General features: G+C 39.7%; 1 protein-coding gene and 1 long non-coding RNA gene across 7 annotated transcripts in view; both read left to right on the forward strand.

The window, feature by feature from the left end:
• UTRN (utrophin) overlaps positions 1-17,919 on the forward strand; it is a 538,953-nt gene that overhangs the window by 439,741 nt on the left and 81,293 nt on the right. The window lies entirely within an intron of this gene.
• On the forward strand, positions 5,306-12,659 carry LOC145522045 (uncharacterized). The gene is made up of 2 exons (XR_014065868.1): positions 5,306-7,199; positions 10,145-12,659. It is a non-coding gene; the product is annotated as an uncharacterized LOC145522045 (long non-coding RNA).

Here is a 17,919-nt window from a genome sequence, read left to right on the forward strand (position 1 = left end):
TTTGTTCCTTTTATGGCTGAGTAATATTCCACTGTATATATGTACCATATTTTCTTTTTTTTTTAATTTATTTATTTTAATTGGAGGCTAATTACTTTACAATATTGTGGTGGTTTTTCCATACATTCACATGAATCAGCCATGGGAGTACATGTGTTCCCCATCCTGGACCTCCCTGCACCTCCCTCCCCATCCCATCCCTCAGGGTATCCCAGTGCACCAGCCCTGAGCACCCTGTCTCATGCATCGAACCTGTATTGGCGATCTATTTCACATATGATAATATACATGTTTCAATGCTATTCTCTCAAATCATCCCACCCTCGCCTTCTCCCACAGAGTCCAAAAGTCTGTTCTTTGCATCTGTGTCTCTTTTACTGTCTCGCATACAGGGTCATCATTACCATCTTTCTAAATTCCATATCACTCAGTCATATCTGATTCATTGAGGCCCCATGGACTGACTATACAGTCCATGAAATTCTCCAGGCCAGAATACTGGAGTGGGTAGCCTCTCCCTTCTCCAGGGATCTTCCCAACTCAGGGATCGAACCCAGATCTCCCTCATTGCAGGCGAATTCTTTACCAGCTGAGCCACATACATGCGTTAATATATTGTATTGGTGTTTTTCTTTTTTGACTTACTTCGCTCTGTATAATAGGCGCCAGTTTCTCCACATCATTAGAACTGATCCAAATGCGTTCTTTTTAATAACTCAGTAATATTCCATTGTGTATATGTACCACAGCTTTCTTATGCATTCGTCTGCCGATGGACATCTAGGTTGCTTCCATGTCCAGGCTATTGTAAATAGTGCTGCGATGAACATTGGGGTACATGTGTCTCTTTCAATTCTGGTTTCCTCAGTGTGTATGCCCAGCAGTGGGATTGCTGAGTTGTATGGCAGTTCTATTTCCAGCTTTTTAAGAAGTCTCCACACTGTTCTCCATAGTGGCTGTACTAGCTTGCATTCCCACCAACTGTGTAATTCCCTTTTCTCCACACCCTCTCCAGCATTTATTGCTTGTAGACATTTTGATAGCAGCCATTCCGACCTGCATGAGATGGTACCTCATTGTGGTTTTGATTTGCATTTCTCTGATAGTGAGTGATGTTGAGCATCCTTTCATGTGTTTGTTAGCCATCTGTATGTCTTTGGAGAAATGTCTGTTTAGTTCTTTGGCCCATTTTTTGATTGGGTTGCTTATTTTTCTGGAATTCAGCTGCAGGAGTTGCTTGTATATTTTTGAGATTAATGCTTTGTCAGTTGCTTCATTTGCTATTATTTTCTCCCATTCTGAAGGCTGTCTTTTCATCTTGCTTATAGTTTCCTTCGTTGTGCAAAAGATTTTAAGTTTAATTAGGTCCCATTTGTTTATTTTTGCTTTTATTTCCATTACGCTGGGAGGTGGGTCATAGAGGATCCTGCTATGATTTATGTCAGAGTGTTTTGCCTATGTTTTCCTCAAGGAGTTTTATAGTTTCTGGTCTTCCATTTAGATCTTTAATCCATTTTGAGTTTCTTTTTGTGTATGGTGTTAGAATGTGTTCTAGTTTCATTCTTTTACAAGTGGCTGACCAGTTTTCCCAGCACCACTTGTTAAAGAGATTATCTTTTCTCCATTGTATATTCTTGCCTCCTTTGTCAAAGATAAGGTGTCCAAAGGTGCGTGGATTTATCTCTGGGCTTTCTATTTTGTTCCATTGATCTATGTTTCTGTCTTTGTGCCAGTACCATACTGTCTTGATGACTGTAGCTTTGTAGTATAGCCTGAAGTCAGGCAGGTTGATTCCTCCAGTTCCATTCTTCTTTCTCAAGATTGCTTTGGCTATTCGAGGTTTTTTGTATTTCCATACAAATTGTGAAATTATTTGTTCTCAGTTCAGTTCAGTCGCTCAGTCGTGTCTGACTCTCTGCGACCCCATGAATTGCAGCACACCAGGCCTCTCTGTCCATCACCAACTCCCGGAGTCTACCCAAACCCATGTTCATTGAGTCAGTGATGCCATCCAACCATCTCATCCTGTGTCGTCCCCTTCTCCTCCCGCCCCCAATCCTACCCAGCATTAGGGTCTTTTCCAATGAGTCAACCCTTCGCATGAGGTGGCCAAAGTGTTGGAGCTTCAGCTTCAACATCAGACCTTCCAATGAACATCCAGGATTGATCTCTTTTAGGATGGATTGATTGGATCTCCTTGCAGTCCAAGGGACTCTCAAGAGTCTTCTCCAACACCACAGTTCAAAAGCATCAATTCTGCGGTGCTCAGCTTTCTTCACCGTCCAACTCTCACATCCATACACGACCACTGGAAAAACCATAGCCTTGACTAGACGGACTTTTGTTGGCAAAGTAATGTCTCTGCTTTTAAATATGCTATCTAGGTTGGTCATAACCTTCCTTCCAAGGAGTAAGCGTCTTTTAATTTCATAGCTGCAGTCACCATCAGCAGTGATTTTGGAGCCCAAAAAAGTAAAGTCTGACACTGTTTCCACTGTTTCCCCATCTATTTCCCATGGAGTGATGGGACCAGATGCCATGATCTTAGTTTTCTGAACGTTGAGCTTTAAGCCAACTTTTTCACTCTCCTCCTTCACCTTCATCAAGAGGCTCTTTAGTTCTTCTTCACTCTCCGCCATAAGGGTGGTGTCATCCGCATATCTGAGGTTATTGATATTTCTCCCAGCAATCTTGATTCCAGCTTGTGTTTCTTCCAGCCCAGCGTTTCTCATGATGTACTCTGCATAGAAGTTAAATAAGCAGGGTGACAATATACAGCCTTGACGTACTCCTTTTCCTATTTGGAACCAGTCTGTTGTTCCATGTCCAGTTCTAACTGTTGCTTCCTGACCTGCATACAGGTTTCTCAAGAGACAGGTCAGATGGTCTGGTATTCCCATCTCTTTCAGAATTTCCACAGTTTATTGTGATCCACACAGTCAAAGGCTTTGGCATAGTCAATAAAGCAGAAATAGATGTTTTTCTGGAACTCTCTTTGTTCTAGTTCTCTCAAAAATACCATTGGTAGCTTGATAGGAATTGCATTGAATCTATAGACTGCTTTGGTAGTATACTCATTTTCACTATATTAATTCTTCTGATCCATGAATATAGTATATTTCTCCATCTATTTGTGTCATCTTTGATTTCTTTCATCAGTGTTTTATAGTGTTCTATATACAGGTCTTTTATTTCTTTAGGTAGATTTATTCCTAAGTATTTTATTCTTTTCGTTGCAATGGTGAATGGAATTGTTTCCTTAATTTCTCCTTCTGTTTTCTCATTGTTAGTGTATAGGAATGAAAGGGATTTCTGTGTGTTAATTTTATATCCTGAAACTTTACTATATTCATTGATTAGCTCTAGTAATTTTCTGATGGAGTCTTTAGGGTTTTCTGTGTAGAGGATCATGTCATCTGCAAACAGTGAGAGTTTTACTTCTTCTTTTCTAATTTGGATTCCTTTTATTTCTTTTTCTTCTCTGATTGCTGTGGCTAAAACTTCCAAAACTATGTTGAATAGTAGTGGTGAGAGTGGGCACCCTTGTCTTGTTCATGACTTTAGGGGAAATGCTTTCAATTTTTCACCATTGAGGATAATGTTTGCTGTGGGTTTATCATATATGGCTTTTATTATGTTGAGGTATGTTCCTTCTATGCCTGCTTTCTGGAGGGTTTTTATTATAAATGGATGTTGAATTTTGTCAAAGGCTTTCTCTGCATCTTTTGAGACAATCATATGGTTTTTATCTTTCAATTTGTTAATGTGGTGTATCACATTGTTTGATTTGCAAATATTGAAGAATCCTTGCATCCCTGGGATAAAGCCCACTTGGTCATTATGTATGATCTTTTTAATATGTTGTTGGATTCTGTTTGCTAGAATTTTGTTAAGGATTTTTGCATCTATGTTCATCAGTGATATTGGCCTGTAGTTCTCTTTTTTTGTGGCATCTTTGTCTGGTTTTGGTATTAGGGTGATGGTGGCCTCATAGAATGAGTTTGGGTGTTTACCTTCCTCTGCAATTTTCTGGAAGAGTTTGAGTAGGATAGGTGCTAGCTCTTCTCTAAATTTTTAGTAGAATTCAGCTCTGAAGCCATCTGGTCCTGGCCTTTTGTTTGTTGGAAGATTTCTGATTACAGTTTCGATTTCTGTGCTTGTGATATGTCTGTTAAGATTTTCTATTTCTTCCTGGTTCAGTTTTGGAACATTATACTTTTCTAAGAATTTGTCCATTTCTTCCAAGTTGTCCATTTTATTGGCATATAGTCGCTGATAGTAGTCTTTTATGATCCTTTGTATTTCTGTGTCGTCTGTTGTGATTTCTCCATTTTCATTTCTAATTTTGTTGATTTGATTCTTCTCCCTTTTTTTCTTGATGAGTCTGGCGAATGGTTTGTCTATTTTATTTATCTTCTCAAAGAACCAGCTTTTAGCTTTGTTGGTTTTGGCTATGGTCTCCTCTGTTTCTTTTTCATTTATTTCTGCCCTAATGTTTATAATTTCTTTCCTTCTACTAACCCTGGGGTGCTTCATTTCTTCATTTTCTAGTTGCTTTAGGTGTAGAGTGAGGTTATTTATTCGATTTTTCTCCTGTTTCTTGAGGTAGGTTTGTATTGCTATGAACCTCCCCCTCAGCACTGCTTTTACTGTATCCCACAGGTTTGGAGTTGTTGTGTTTTCATTTTCATTCATTTCTATGCATATTTTGATTTCTTTTTTGAGTTCTTCTGTGATTTGTCGGTTATTCAGAAGTGTGTTGCTTAGCCTCCATATGTTTCTATTTTTAATAGTTTTTTTTCCTGTTCAGTTCAGTCAGTTCAGTCGCTTAGTCGTGTCCAACTCTTTGTGACCCCATGAACCGCACCATGCCAGGCCTCCCTGTCCACCACAAACTCCCGGAGTTTACCCAAAATCATGCCCATTGAGTGGGTGATGCCATCCAACCATCTCATCCTCTGTCGTCCCCTTCTCCTCCCACCCTCAGTCTAGGTTCACAGAGTTCCATGGAGAGGAGAAGAGGGAGGAGGGAGATAGAGGTGACCAGGAGGAGAAGAGGGGAAATCAAAAGGGGAGAGAGCAGTTTAGCCAGTAATCAATTCCCTATTTACTCTCCACAGTCTGGAACACTCAGAGAGGTTCACGGAATTCCATAGAAAAGAGAAGAGGGAGGAAGGAGGTAGAGGTGGCCAGGAGGAGAGGAGGGGGAATCAAAAAGAGAGAGCCCAGTCTAGCCAGTGATCAGTTCCCTAAGTGTTCTCCACAGCCTGGAACACCCAAAGAGATTCACAGAATTAAGTAGTGAAGAGAAGGATGAGGGAGGAAATGGAGATGACCTGGGGGAGAAAAAGGAGAGTCAAAAGGGGAGAGAGCAATCAAGCCAGTAATCACACTCCTAAGTAAAAATGGGTACTGAAGATTGGAGTCTTACAGGTACAAAATTGTTAACAAATACCAAAAAGCCAAGATTAAAAATCCAGAGTAGAGTTTAGACTCTCAGAAATACATTTAAAAAAAATCACAAAAGTTATTTAAAAATATGAAGTTTGCTTTAAAAATAGGGCCTTTTTTTTTTTGCAAGGTAATAGTAGGTTAAAAATGAAAATTAAAGGAGTAATAAAGAACTTAAAATTTTTTAAAAAGTTAATAATGGTAATAGTAAAATATATCTAGGAATTTCTCTGGAGCTGTTGAGGGCAGTGTGGGTTCAGTTCACTTTCAGATAGTTCCTTGTTCCAGCTTACACTTCTTCTCAAGGTCTATAGGTCCCTTCCAATATAGTCAATGCTAACTACAGGGGTTTTAATCTATTGCACCTGTCACTTCCAAAGTGGTTTTCTCTTCTTTGTTTATTTTGACTTCCTCTGTTTGCAAGTCTCTTCAGTATCTAACTTCCACCCCGACACAAGGGGGTGAAGGTGGTCATTTATTTAGGCTCACTTGTTCGTTGTACTGTAGGATGGAGGAGCACTGCAAGCAAATATCACTGGCATGTGTGGGGAGTGCTCGCAGTGTCTGGGCCACACTAGGTTTGCCCCTGCTCATGGTGCTCATGGTGCTCATGTGCTTTCCCAGTCTACACTGCTCAGGCTCCAGGTTGCTCTGCAGGAACTATCTAAAGCAGGCCCTGCAATGCATGTACTTCCCAGGTCTAAGCTGCTCAGGTTCAGGTTCTCAGGTACTCCACAAAGGCACAGACTGGCTTGGGCCTGCATTTTGTGCCCTTCCCAGGTCTGAGCAACTCAGGCGACCAGGTGCTTGGAGAGCGCACTCTCCCCAGGTGGGGTGGTGCATCTTATCACCTCCCTGGCCGCTCGGTTTCCCAGGTGCGCAGCGGGAGCGGTGTCTCAGGTGTGCCGTGTGTCTCCTCTGGGGAGCTGATCTCTGGCTGCAACCCTCCTGGTGGATGTCAACTATCCAGGATCCCAGGAAGACTTACCTAGCAACTGGGAGCCTGCTCGCAGTTTGGTAGAGGATGCTGTCTCTGGGGCCAAGTTTGCCCCTCACCTTCCGGCTCTGGCTGTCGCTCACCTGCCTCCCTGCCTCCAGTAGGGGATGGGCTGGTCCACTGCCGACTAGCTCTCCTCTGGTATTCGCTCAGTCCTTATTCTGTGACCAGGCGGCAGTGCCTTAGATTAGAGCTTTTCGCAGGAAAGTTCTCTCTCTCTCCTCTTTTTTTTTTTTTTCTCTCTCTGACTGTCCCACAGTTTGGGTTGCTTTCTCACATTAGCTCCCTCAGATTGTCCTCAGGGCATTCAGTCCCGGTCATTACCCTAAGCAGTGCAGCCCGTGCCTCCCTGTTCAGCCCCTGCTTGCTGGTGGCAGACTCCAGTGTCTGGGTTACTTTTTTGCTGGGAGTTGCAGTTAGGTGCCTAATCTGTGGGTTTTATTGATTTATTTTTTCCTCCTGCTTATGTTGCCCTCTGAGATTCCAAAACTCCCCCACAGACCTGCCTGTGAGAGGGTTTCCTGGTATTTAGAAACTTCTCCTCTTTTACGACTCCCTCCCCGGACGGGTCTCTGTCCCTAACTTTTTTGTCTCTCTTTCTATCTTTTATATTTTGTCCTACCTCCTTTTGAAGACAGGAGGGCTGGACTGCCTTTCTGGGTGCCTGGTGTCCTCCACCAGCGTTCAGAAGTTGTTTTGTGGTATTTGCTCAGTGTTCAAACACTCTTTCGATGAATTTGTGGGGAAGAAAGTGGTCTCCCAGTCCTATTCCTCCACCATCTTAGGACCGCCCCTCTATACCATCTTTTCTTTATTCATTTTTCTGTCTGGATGTTTAGGTTGGGAGGCTCAGATGTGTGCTCTGTGATGACCTAGATGGGCAGAGTGGCGACGGGGTGGGAGAGAAGTCCAAGAGGGAGAGGACATATGTGTATATATATAGCTGATTCACTTCATTGTACAACAGATACTAGCGCAACATTGTCAAGCAATTTTACTCCAATTAAAAAAAGAGAAGATGCGATCATCTAATTCAAATGTGACATTTTAATTTTTATTCCACATAATAATAATGATAGTTATAGTATTAGAGAATTTTAATTTGCTTGGTGAATATTGACTTGAATATTACAGGTCTTGATATAAATCTGACAAACTGCAGTAGTCCGAATCTGGCCACATAAAGATGCCCACTTCCTGACCCCTGGAAGAGAATAGGTTAGGTTATATAAGGATGTAGAAGTGGGCATGATCCAGGGATGCAGGAAGCTTCTAGAAGCTGTGAAAGGCAATATGCTCTCAGAATCTTCAGAGAGGAACACAGCCCTGCAAACCTTGATTCAGGGAGACATGGATGAGAATTTGTTACAGCATGGACTGTACGGACAGTATTTGTATGGACTTCTAGATTTTGTATGGTACATGTATTAGTTTTCTATTGCTACTGTAACAAATTCTCATCCATGTCTCCCTGAACTAGAATCAAGGTTTGCAGGGCTGTGTTCCTCTCTGAAGGTTCTGAGAGCACATCCCCCTTCTTTGACTTTTGCAGCAAGTAAAGATAAAAATGTTTTAAATTAAAAGGAATTTGTATATGTTCAAGTCAATTAAATGTGACTGAGCATTACATTGTCTAAGTCAGAATTTCACTAGATCAGTATTTTTATAATTTGGGGAGGATCTAGCAGAACTGTTTCCTTGCCCAGTCTACAAGTTCTTATGGGGCAGGCAGGTAAAGTGAAGGCTGGTTTCTCTGGCGTTTTATTGTTTAGAGTGCATAAATAGCATTTCAAAATAAGTATAACATATTGATGGCCAATATTTTTAATGTGGCCTGTAGGATTGTAGCATCCTGAAATATTTTGAATGTCATTAGTGAAAGATTGGATTTTCTTAAGTATTTTAAATTTTTAGTGTTGAATGTCGTAGGATTTTCAAATATTTCAAAATCTGCCTGCGTATATAGAATGAATTCTTTTACTTTAGAAAACTTGTTTAACCAGATTGTTCCATTACTTGCTCTGTTGTGAAATCTAACAGTTTATTTAGACCTCGTAAAGAAGGAACATTAATTACTAGAGATAAGGTCATGTAGGCCAGTGTTTCCAGATGAAAACTTGTTATGAAAACAAAATTTATTTTCCATATAAATTAATAAGTAAGTAAATGATGAATGAAAAGGAAAGTATACAGTTTTATGTACTCTAATGCTAGAGTATAGTAAGAAAGTTGACAGAGAATATGAAGGACAAATTGTTTTTGTTTTGTATTTTAATTTTATAGGTTAGTTAAAACATACTTAGATGGTTCCTCAACGTATTTCTTTCTCTCTATTAATATTTTGAGGTGAACTGCCATGGTTCCATGACTTATTTGTTTCTAGAAAAAGATAAGATATAGATCTGAACTGTAAGAATCTGTATAGTGTAAATCCCTCTGTTAATATCTTAAGTTGAAACTCGTATCTTTAAATGATACTTGCTGCTTATAAGGTAGACTTTCCAGAGCTGATCTAATTATTTTTCCTTTCTACTATAGTCCAATGCCAACTCATTGCTCCATCAATTTAAGAAAATTTGAAATGGCTCTTGCTGCCTTCACAATGTACAATAATACTATAAAATCAAGATCTCTTTCTTTGTGAATTTTGGCCCTGCATTGTGCTTTGTGCAAGTTGTTCATTTCCTCAACTAAAAGTTAACATCTGCAGAGTTTCATGTGTATAGGGAATGATGAATAAAAGTCTTGTGTTGAATTTTCTAAATATGTCATAATTATCACGTAAAACTCATAGCTTCCCTTTTTGATGCAGAAATAATAATAATTCATAGTCATAGAGGGTGATAATAATGATCATTGTAATAAATGATATGTTTTGAATATTAACTTGCTAGCCACTGTGCTAATCCTGTGCCTGGGTTATCTCTTTTAATTCTCACAGTAGCCCAGTGAAGTATAGGTACTATGGTGGTGGTTTAGTCGCTAAGTCGTATCCAACTCTTGTGACCCCATGGATTATAGCCCGCCAGGCTCCTCTGTCCATGGGGTTTTCCAGGCAAGAATACTGGAGTGGATTGCCATTTCCTTCTCCAGGGGATCTTCCCGACCCAGGAATCAAACCCAGGTCTCCTGCGTTGCAGGCAGATTCTTTACCGACTGAGCTATGAGAAGCCCATAGGTACTATCATTACCCCCATTTATAGACAAGGCTTAAGTCATAAGTACACACATAACTTGCTTGAGATCACATAACTGGTAAATGTCAGCTGGCATTCAAACTCCAGTGCCTGAACCCTTGATAGGTATGCATTTACTGCCTCTTATTCTCTGTATTAGAAGAGGTAGAGAACAGAAATTTTTAGTGCATGGAAAATTGGGGTGGGATGAAAGATTATATTTAGGGAACGCAGTCAAGTGGAGAAATTAGGAGCAAACATCCTTTCTTTCATACTGTAGACTGGTTACCATCTGTTGTGCACCTGCTATGTGTCAACAGTGAAGTTCAGGGCTGTCTTAGCACAAGGCCTTGCTTTTTTCCATGCTTCACTTTGCCTTTTCCATAGGATTCTCCATAAGCTAATTTCTGTGGGCCTGATGTATGATTAGGGCTTCCCTAGGGGCTCAGTGGTAAGAAATCCACCGTCGATGCAGGAGATGCCAATTCAATCCCTGGGTCATGAAGATCTCTTGGAGAAGGAAATGGCAACCCACTCCAGTATTCTTGCCTGGGAAGTCCCACAGACAGAGGAGCCTAGAGGGCTACAGTCCATGGGGTCGCAAAAGTGTTGAACACGACTCAGCAAGAATATAATTAAGGAAAGTTTACACTGTGATCTGACAATGGACTAAGGTGCTCTTCTATAGTTAATGAATGTTGTTCTCCATAGTCCTGCCAGTGGGATGGTGGCAGTTCGGAGGTGGTGGGGAGAAGACTGTCTGGCCCTCCTCTACTTTTTCTCATGCACAGGGTCTGGAGGTTTCTGACACTGGTGAGATTTCCATCTGTGAGGAGCATGGCCAGCAAAGTTGTCTTATAGGTCCCCTGGGACTTTTGGCATAGCTTCTGCTCTTCCTTATTCAGCATGTTAAGTAAGCCATCCTGGTTCATAGAATTTCACGAGGGGTAGTTAGGAAATAGAGCTTTCCTCTCTCCCTCTGCAATGGCTTCTCTAAACCCCACGTGTGTGACTTTTCAGTAAGCCTTAGTCTTGGTACAGATGATGATTCTACTTTTATGACAGCTTCAAGCTCAGAGCTCAGTTCTATAGCTTTATTTTCCCCATTAGAATCTGAAGTACAAAACTTAATTCTTTCTAATGCAGTCACACACACCCAGCTTTAACATGAAGATTTTAGTCATCTCTGATTATGTTGATAATACCTGTCACCTTCCCTACAGCTGACATTCCTCGATCTTACAATGTATTCACCGGAATAAATGAATCTTCAGCTACAAATACCACTACCTTGCAGTCTCTGCCTTTTCTAAAGCCTCCTTATGAAAAGCTCTGAATCAAGATTTCCCTCCATTTATTACATCTCTTTTTTATTTTCCTTTTCCATCCTTGTGTTCATTATGGATAATCCTGCAATACTCTTTTGGACCCCTTTCTCGCTTCCCAAGGGCACCCTCTGCTGCCGTAATTCATCAATTCCTAGAAAAAAAGATGAAGTTTATAGTTGTAAATGAAATCTTGGAGAGCAAGTAGTTGTTCTTTATAGCAGTCATGCAATTTATTTGCATAAACTGTATATACTTGTCTCATTATGTATGTACAGTCTAAAGGAGAGAATTAATGCTTATTTCTTTAGAGGAATTGTGAACCCTGCTTAGATGATGTAGGTGAAATATTTCTCCCCTTAATAAGAGCAAAGAGGAGTGGCAGCATGGGAAATTCACATATCCAGCCTCACCAGGAAATCACAGCTAACAAAGGTATAACAACATCAAAAAAGAAATTAACATAAAACATTTTATCTTTAAAGGTTAAGGAAACTCATCCCAAAGCAAAATAAATCCACAACAAAGATATTTCTAACAATGAAAGATACAGTTCTCTCTGAAAGGCTTCCCAAAGCAGCCCTGATCTCTCTCCTCCTTCATCAGGATGGGAAAGGGTGTCCTTTTGGTTCCAGAATTGTAAGTGGAGAAGTCTTGGGACATGCTTTGAGTCTCTTTCCAGAAATGGGGCTTGTGTTTTTGGTTTTAATGATAAATAAATGAAATAGAAATATAAGAGAATGTCCTAGAGAGGATGCTTTTCCAAGAAATGATCTGTGACTTTATTTTTATTGAAAATAAAATATTTAAAACTCACTGGGCTGAATCTGCTGATGAGGAGGTAAGAATGAATTTGCTTTATGAGAGAATTAAGTACCTTGGGATCACTTAACCTCCGGGGCTTGGGGGCAGCTTCAGACAAAGGCGTGTACCTTAGCTCACTAGAGAGCAGCAGACTGCCTGCTCTGCAGCAGCCCCAAATGGGCAACTTCTAGAGTACTTACCAGTGTAAATAGTTTGTTGAGATAATTTAGGTGGAGTTGACGTTGTCTTAGAAATATATTGACTAGTTCAGGACTAAGATATCTTTCCTGCCATTCATCCATACTGGTACCAGAGATATTATAACCATGAAGTGGAATTTTGGCTTGGAATCTTCTGGATTACTCAGCTTCATTGATTTATAACAGCACCATCAGTCTTACTGTACATTTTGATTTTTAGGGTCAGGGATGCAATTAATAAAGGTTTACCATATAGTATAGGAAGGATCACTGAGGGATCATTAAGGGAAGGAAAAAAAATGATATCTGACCTTGAATTTGTAATGATTCAATTTTTTAAAAAGTCACTACAATTAGCAAAGGTACAGAAGTCATAATGATCAAGTAACTTGTGAAATAAATAGAATATCTTTTTCTGTCCTGATTATAACCTGACATGATACAGTAAAAGATTCAATACAACCCCATAGTAAAAATTAGAATTAATTTCTCATTTAAAATATATGTGAAATGGGACTGTCTTCATGGTCCAGTGGTTAAACTTTTCCTCCCAATGCAGGGGGTGCAGGTCCCTGGGAGCTAAGATGCCATATGCCTCGGGGCTAAAAAAACCAAAGCATAAAACAGAAGATATATTGTAACAAATTCAATAAAGACTTTAAAAATGGTCCACATTAAAAAGAATCTTTAAAAAAATAAAAATAAATGTGAAAGAGAAAAAATAGTGCAGTTAAGAAAAACTAAATAAGTTCAGCTTTGAAAAAACAAAACTTAGAGGATACAATAACTTGAACTCTGGTGGGAACGTAAACCTGGGGTTAACACCCTCAGGCAAGAGCATACACAGCAGGGCCAGTGCCGCACCGGATGACCTATAGGTCTTCTGGTGGTTGTGTGTTGGTTGATGGTCTGATTCTCCCTGGTTTGAGGGCTTAAAGAGACAGTGGGGTAGAGTTGGGTGAGATCGGGGCTTCCTTTGAGTCCTGGGCCGAAGCAGAGACATTACCAGAGGAGAGGCTCTCTTGCATTTGTCAAGTGTTTTATTCTTGCAGTCAGCCTTCCACTGCCTTAAGACAGTTGTCACCTGTCTCTCCTGTATCTCCCCTCTCACCCAGGCACATCCATTTTGGTCATTAATCCTACTACAGTACTTAAACTCATACAAGCAAACCTTGTCTTATTGTTCCATCATCCATGCATGGGGTGTTGACACATGTATTTTGGGGTGTGTTGTAGCCTTTGCTTCTGTATAGCCCTTTATGTGCTTGTGTCTTTGAGCCTACTCCTATGTGTGAGAGAACTTTTAAGTGCATTTTTAAAAAACAAAATTCAACTAGGTAAATTTACACATCTAACTGGCTTTATTCAACAATTTATGAACTGGACAGCATCCCATTTAGCAAATGGAAAGCAGCTTCAAGGAACTGTACAAAATGGAAGGCTTTTATAGAAACTGGAGGGAAAGGAAGGAGCTGATAAGAAGGAAGTTATTAGCCAGAGAAAAGAAAAGATTGTTTCAGGCCAAGTCATCTTCTTTTATGGGGAAGGTAATGTGAGAGTCTTATATAGATTCCCTCACGAGTGCTGACCAGGAAATTTCAGACTAATGGTATATTCCACCCCTGGGAGAGGGTGAAACTGCAGTTGGGTTAGGTATTAAGTCTTTAAGTCTTGTTGGGGTTTAGCACAACTGACTCCATTTTGGGTTTGTTGTTTCTTTTTAATAGCATTTTATAATTGAATCCAAGAAATTATCCATTGTTTACAACTATGTCTTCATTATCATGACAAACAAATGGCATTTTTTTATGGTTGTATGATATCCATGGGGTCATATATCTTGTTTGGATTTTGAACAGAAAGGTTTTTTTTTTTTTCTTGAAATGTTGACATTCACACTTTAAGTTTTCCCTTAGATTTATTCTTATGTTTCCAAAAGTATAATCCTGGATTTTATGCCTTTAAAAATTTAGAGAATGGTAGAAAGTATTGGTGAAGATTCAAGAAGTTAGATATAACCAGAGAAACAAATATGTTTACCCTCACACAGCATCCTCATCTACTGCCCTGTCCCCTCCCGAGTCCACTCAACCCTAGTCACACACACAAACACACACAAACACACAAGCATGTGCACAAAGTATGAATCAACATTATGATAGGTGTATTCCATATTCTTCATATATTCATGCATGATGAAACCAAGATTGAGGGGATTATGAGTTCCAAAATGTCACCTCTTAGATCTTTAAAAAGATATTACTCAGATAAATGATGTCACATGAGGTTGCCAAAATGTGTTTTAGTCTTTATGCTTTTGTCACCTGAATGCAAATTTGATTACTTGGGAGCTCTGCTTGATCCCTATATATAACTTGTATATATAAAGAAGGTGTTCAAATAGCATACATTTTGCCTACATCAACTTCATTCTGGATATTCTGTTTTTTACATAGCATCTCTCAGCATCTAGTACACTAGATAACTTACTTCTGAAGCCTCTACCCTATTTCTCTTTGCTTATGAGGAGAGGTCTAATGAGCTGAAGACAGAAAAGCAGGCATTGTACTTGATAACATGGAGTGCCTTGATAATTTTGACAGGACCAGTTTGAGTGGAGTGAGGTTAAAATCCAAATAGAAGTGCCTTAAGTCCTGAATGAGACTGGAAGATGTGGACTATTTATTTGAAAATTTTGTCTGTAAAGAAGACAAAAGGGGTCCTAGGTGGCAGGAAATGCAGATTCAAGATAGGGTATGAGTGAGTGAGTGAGTGTGTGTGTGTATGTGTGAGACAGAGAGAGAGAGATTGAGATTAAGGATGGCCAACCATTCTACATTTGCATTCTGAACCTAGTCTTATTGAGAGGGGTTGATAATCAGCACAAGAGTTGTTTAGAAATCTTTGAGAAGAATTGGCCCTTCATAGGAGAGGGGGTCACTTCTCATTTTGAAAAAAGGGGGAAGCAGATAATATGGCAGATGCAGGGAAACTTATTGATTTAGAGGTGGGAAGATGAAGGAATTCTAGTGTGATGATTTTTAGGTTTTTCAGTGAAGTGTGAGATCGAGTTAAATGATACTAAGACAGGCAGGGAAATTTACTTAGGTTTGGGGAGTGAAATGGCGGTGGTAATTGTTGCCATGGGCTCTGGGAAGCACTTTATTAGGGAATGTAGTACATTTGCCAGCACTTGGACATTTGAGGTTTGAAGTCAAACATTTAAAGTAAAATCAGACTGTTGAGTGATTTTCTCCAGCTGTATTCATGCACAGCTGCTCTGGTCCAGAGAAGGCAAGTAATTGAGCTGATCCATGCTTGGATTTTGCCAGGAGTGAGATAAGCAAGGGAGATGAGGTTGTTTGTAATGATTATAATGATGGACTTCAGACTCAAATTTAGACAGCTTCATCAGAAATATTTTAAAACCTCAATCGTGCAAGTACACGTCCATATTAAGAACTCAGGCTTAAAATCAGACCATCTGGGTTCAAATTCCATTTCTACTATTTACAAACTATGACCTTGAACAAGTTATCTAAGTTTTTCCTAGGTTCATTTATTTGTAAAGTGGGGATAATATTGGCACCGAACTCATAGAATTATTATTTGGTTTTCAGTTTATATATAGAAAGAGTTTAGGAGAGTACTTGGTACAAATTGTGCATTCAAATAATATGCCATTACTGTAATTAATATTACATATCCTCACCTGGTGTATTAAGTTTTACTGTGTATAGCAATTGGACTTCCCAAGTGTTGCAATGGTGAAGAATCTACCTGCCAATGCAAGAGACGCAAGGGACGCAGGTTTGATCTCTGTGTCGGGAAGATACCCTGCAGTGGGAAATGGCAACCCACTCCAGTATTCCTGCCTGGGTAATTCCATAGATAAAGGAGCCTGGCAGGCTACAGTCCATGGAGTTGCAAGGAGTCAGACAAAACTGAGCACACATGTACACATGTACCACAAAGAAGAAATATTTCTCTTTCTGTGATTGTCTTAGCCAGAGCATTATATTCTCACACACATTTATATTTTACTTTTATATTTTTAATTAGCTAACTCACCTATAATTTTTTTCTCTTATGTATGTACTTAGTTGCTCAGTCATGTCCGACTTTTTGCAACCCCATGGACTGTAGCCCACCAGGCTCCTCTGTCCATAGAATTTTCCAGGCCAAGAATACTGGAGTGGGTTGCCATTTCCTTCTCCAGGAGATCTTCCCAACCCAGGGATCGAACCTACATCTCCTGCATTTGGCAGGTGGATTCTTTACCACTGTACCACTTGGGAAGCTTTTTCTCTTATAAGCCTTTATAATTAAAATTGTAATGGAATGATAAATAGAAAACCCACAAAATCCAGTTTCAAACATTAAACTAGATAGATAAGTAACAAGAAAGTGTTTGTGTGTCAGTTTTTGAATATCCAGCATCCCATATTATCATCTTTTAATGAAAAAAATGAGACCACTCTAATGAGAACAAATGGTTTCAACAGATATCTTCCCCAGAGCAGTCTTTGCCTAGAAATCAGTATCATATTGATGTTATGAGTAAATTGCTATTGGTTCACTATATTATGTTCTGGGCAGTGTTGTGACACAACAGTTTTTGTCTTCTCTTCATTGGTGCACAGTCTTATTTGCATTTACCTTTCTGTGGCTTGTGAGAACACATTGTGAATAATGATAGCTAGAAGCATATGCTACTTATTAACCATACTGGTTGAATATTTCATCAAAGTCCCTAAAATATAGAGTCATATGTTATGCCAACTGGAACACTTAAGGATACAGGGACACTTTAATAATTATATGAGACAGCAGGTGTAATTCAGGACTGTCCCAGGTTTTGAAGTATAATTTTAAAAATTAGGTAATGGAGATTTAATGCACAACACATGATTTATAGACACTGATACTGTATGATAAGGGCTTCCCAGGTGGCTCGGTAGTGTCTGCCTGCAATGAGGGAGACCCAGGTTTGATCCCTGGGTCGGGAGGATCCCCTGGAGAAGGAAATGGCAACCCACTCCAGTACTCTTGCCTGGAAAATTCCTTGGATGGAGAAGCCTGATAGGCTATAGTCCATGGGGTTGCAAAGAGTCAGACATGACTGAGCGACTTCACTTTCACTTTCACTATATGATAAACTTGAAAGTTGCTGAGACTAGACTGTAAATGTTCTTACCACATAAAAAGGAAATGATGATTGTGTGATGCGATAATGATGTTAGATAATGCTATAGTGGTAATCATATTGCAGTATACAAATATATCAAACCAACTTGCTCTCCACCTTAAACTTACACTATGTTGTATGTCAGTTGCGTCATGGTCCAGGTGCGGGTTGGGAAAGAATTTCCAGACATGAGACAGAATGAGAGGGAAATAAAGTTTATTAGAATGGGAGATGCTGTTAGAACAGTGGGTCAGCTCAAGGGAGAACCGACATTGAGTGGGGGTCCTTAGTCCACTTTTATACCCAGGGTACCAGGAGTGGGATAGGGGTCTTGTAGGTCATTTGCTGATTGGATGAGGCATGTATACTGGGTGAGGGAAGAGTAAGACAAATACCTTCTCCCTATGGGGCAGGAGAGGAGACAGGTTATACTGTTCAGGAAGGTCTGAAATCCATTAACAGTTACAACATGGGGGGAGGGAAGGGTAATAAGGGTCTGGTTTTTCCATTCCTGCATTCCAAGAACCTCCTTGGTTTTGTCTGCTCTTTCATCCTTGAGTCATCACAAATTGTATCTCAATTAAAAAATTAAAAAAATTTAAATTTAAATATATAAAATAAAATTTAAACTATGGAAAATCTTGACTTGTACAAATATAAAAAGAGCATTCACTAAATAATAAGGGAATGGATAAGAAGTTCTAGCAGGTTCCAAGGAGAATACTAAATATTAGTCTTTATAGTTAAGTAAGGCATGCTGAAATGAATGAACATGGAT

This window comes from Giraffa tippelskirchi, chromosome 9 (genome assembly GCF_054371585.1).
Source record: "Giraffa tippelskirchi isolate mGirTip1 chromosome 9, T2T-mGirTip1v1.2.pri, whole genome shotgun sequence".
Lineage (NCBI taxonomy): Eukaryota > Metazoa > Chordata > Mammalia > Artiodactyla > Giraffidae > Giraffa > Giraffa tippelskirchi.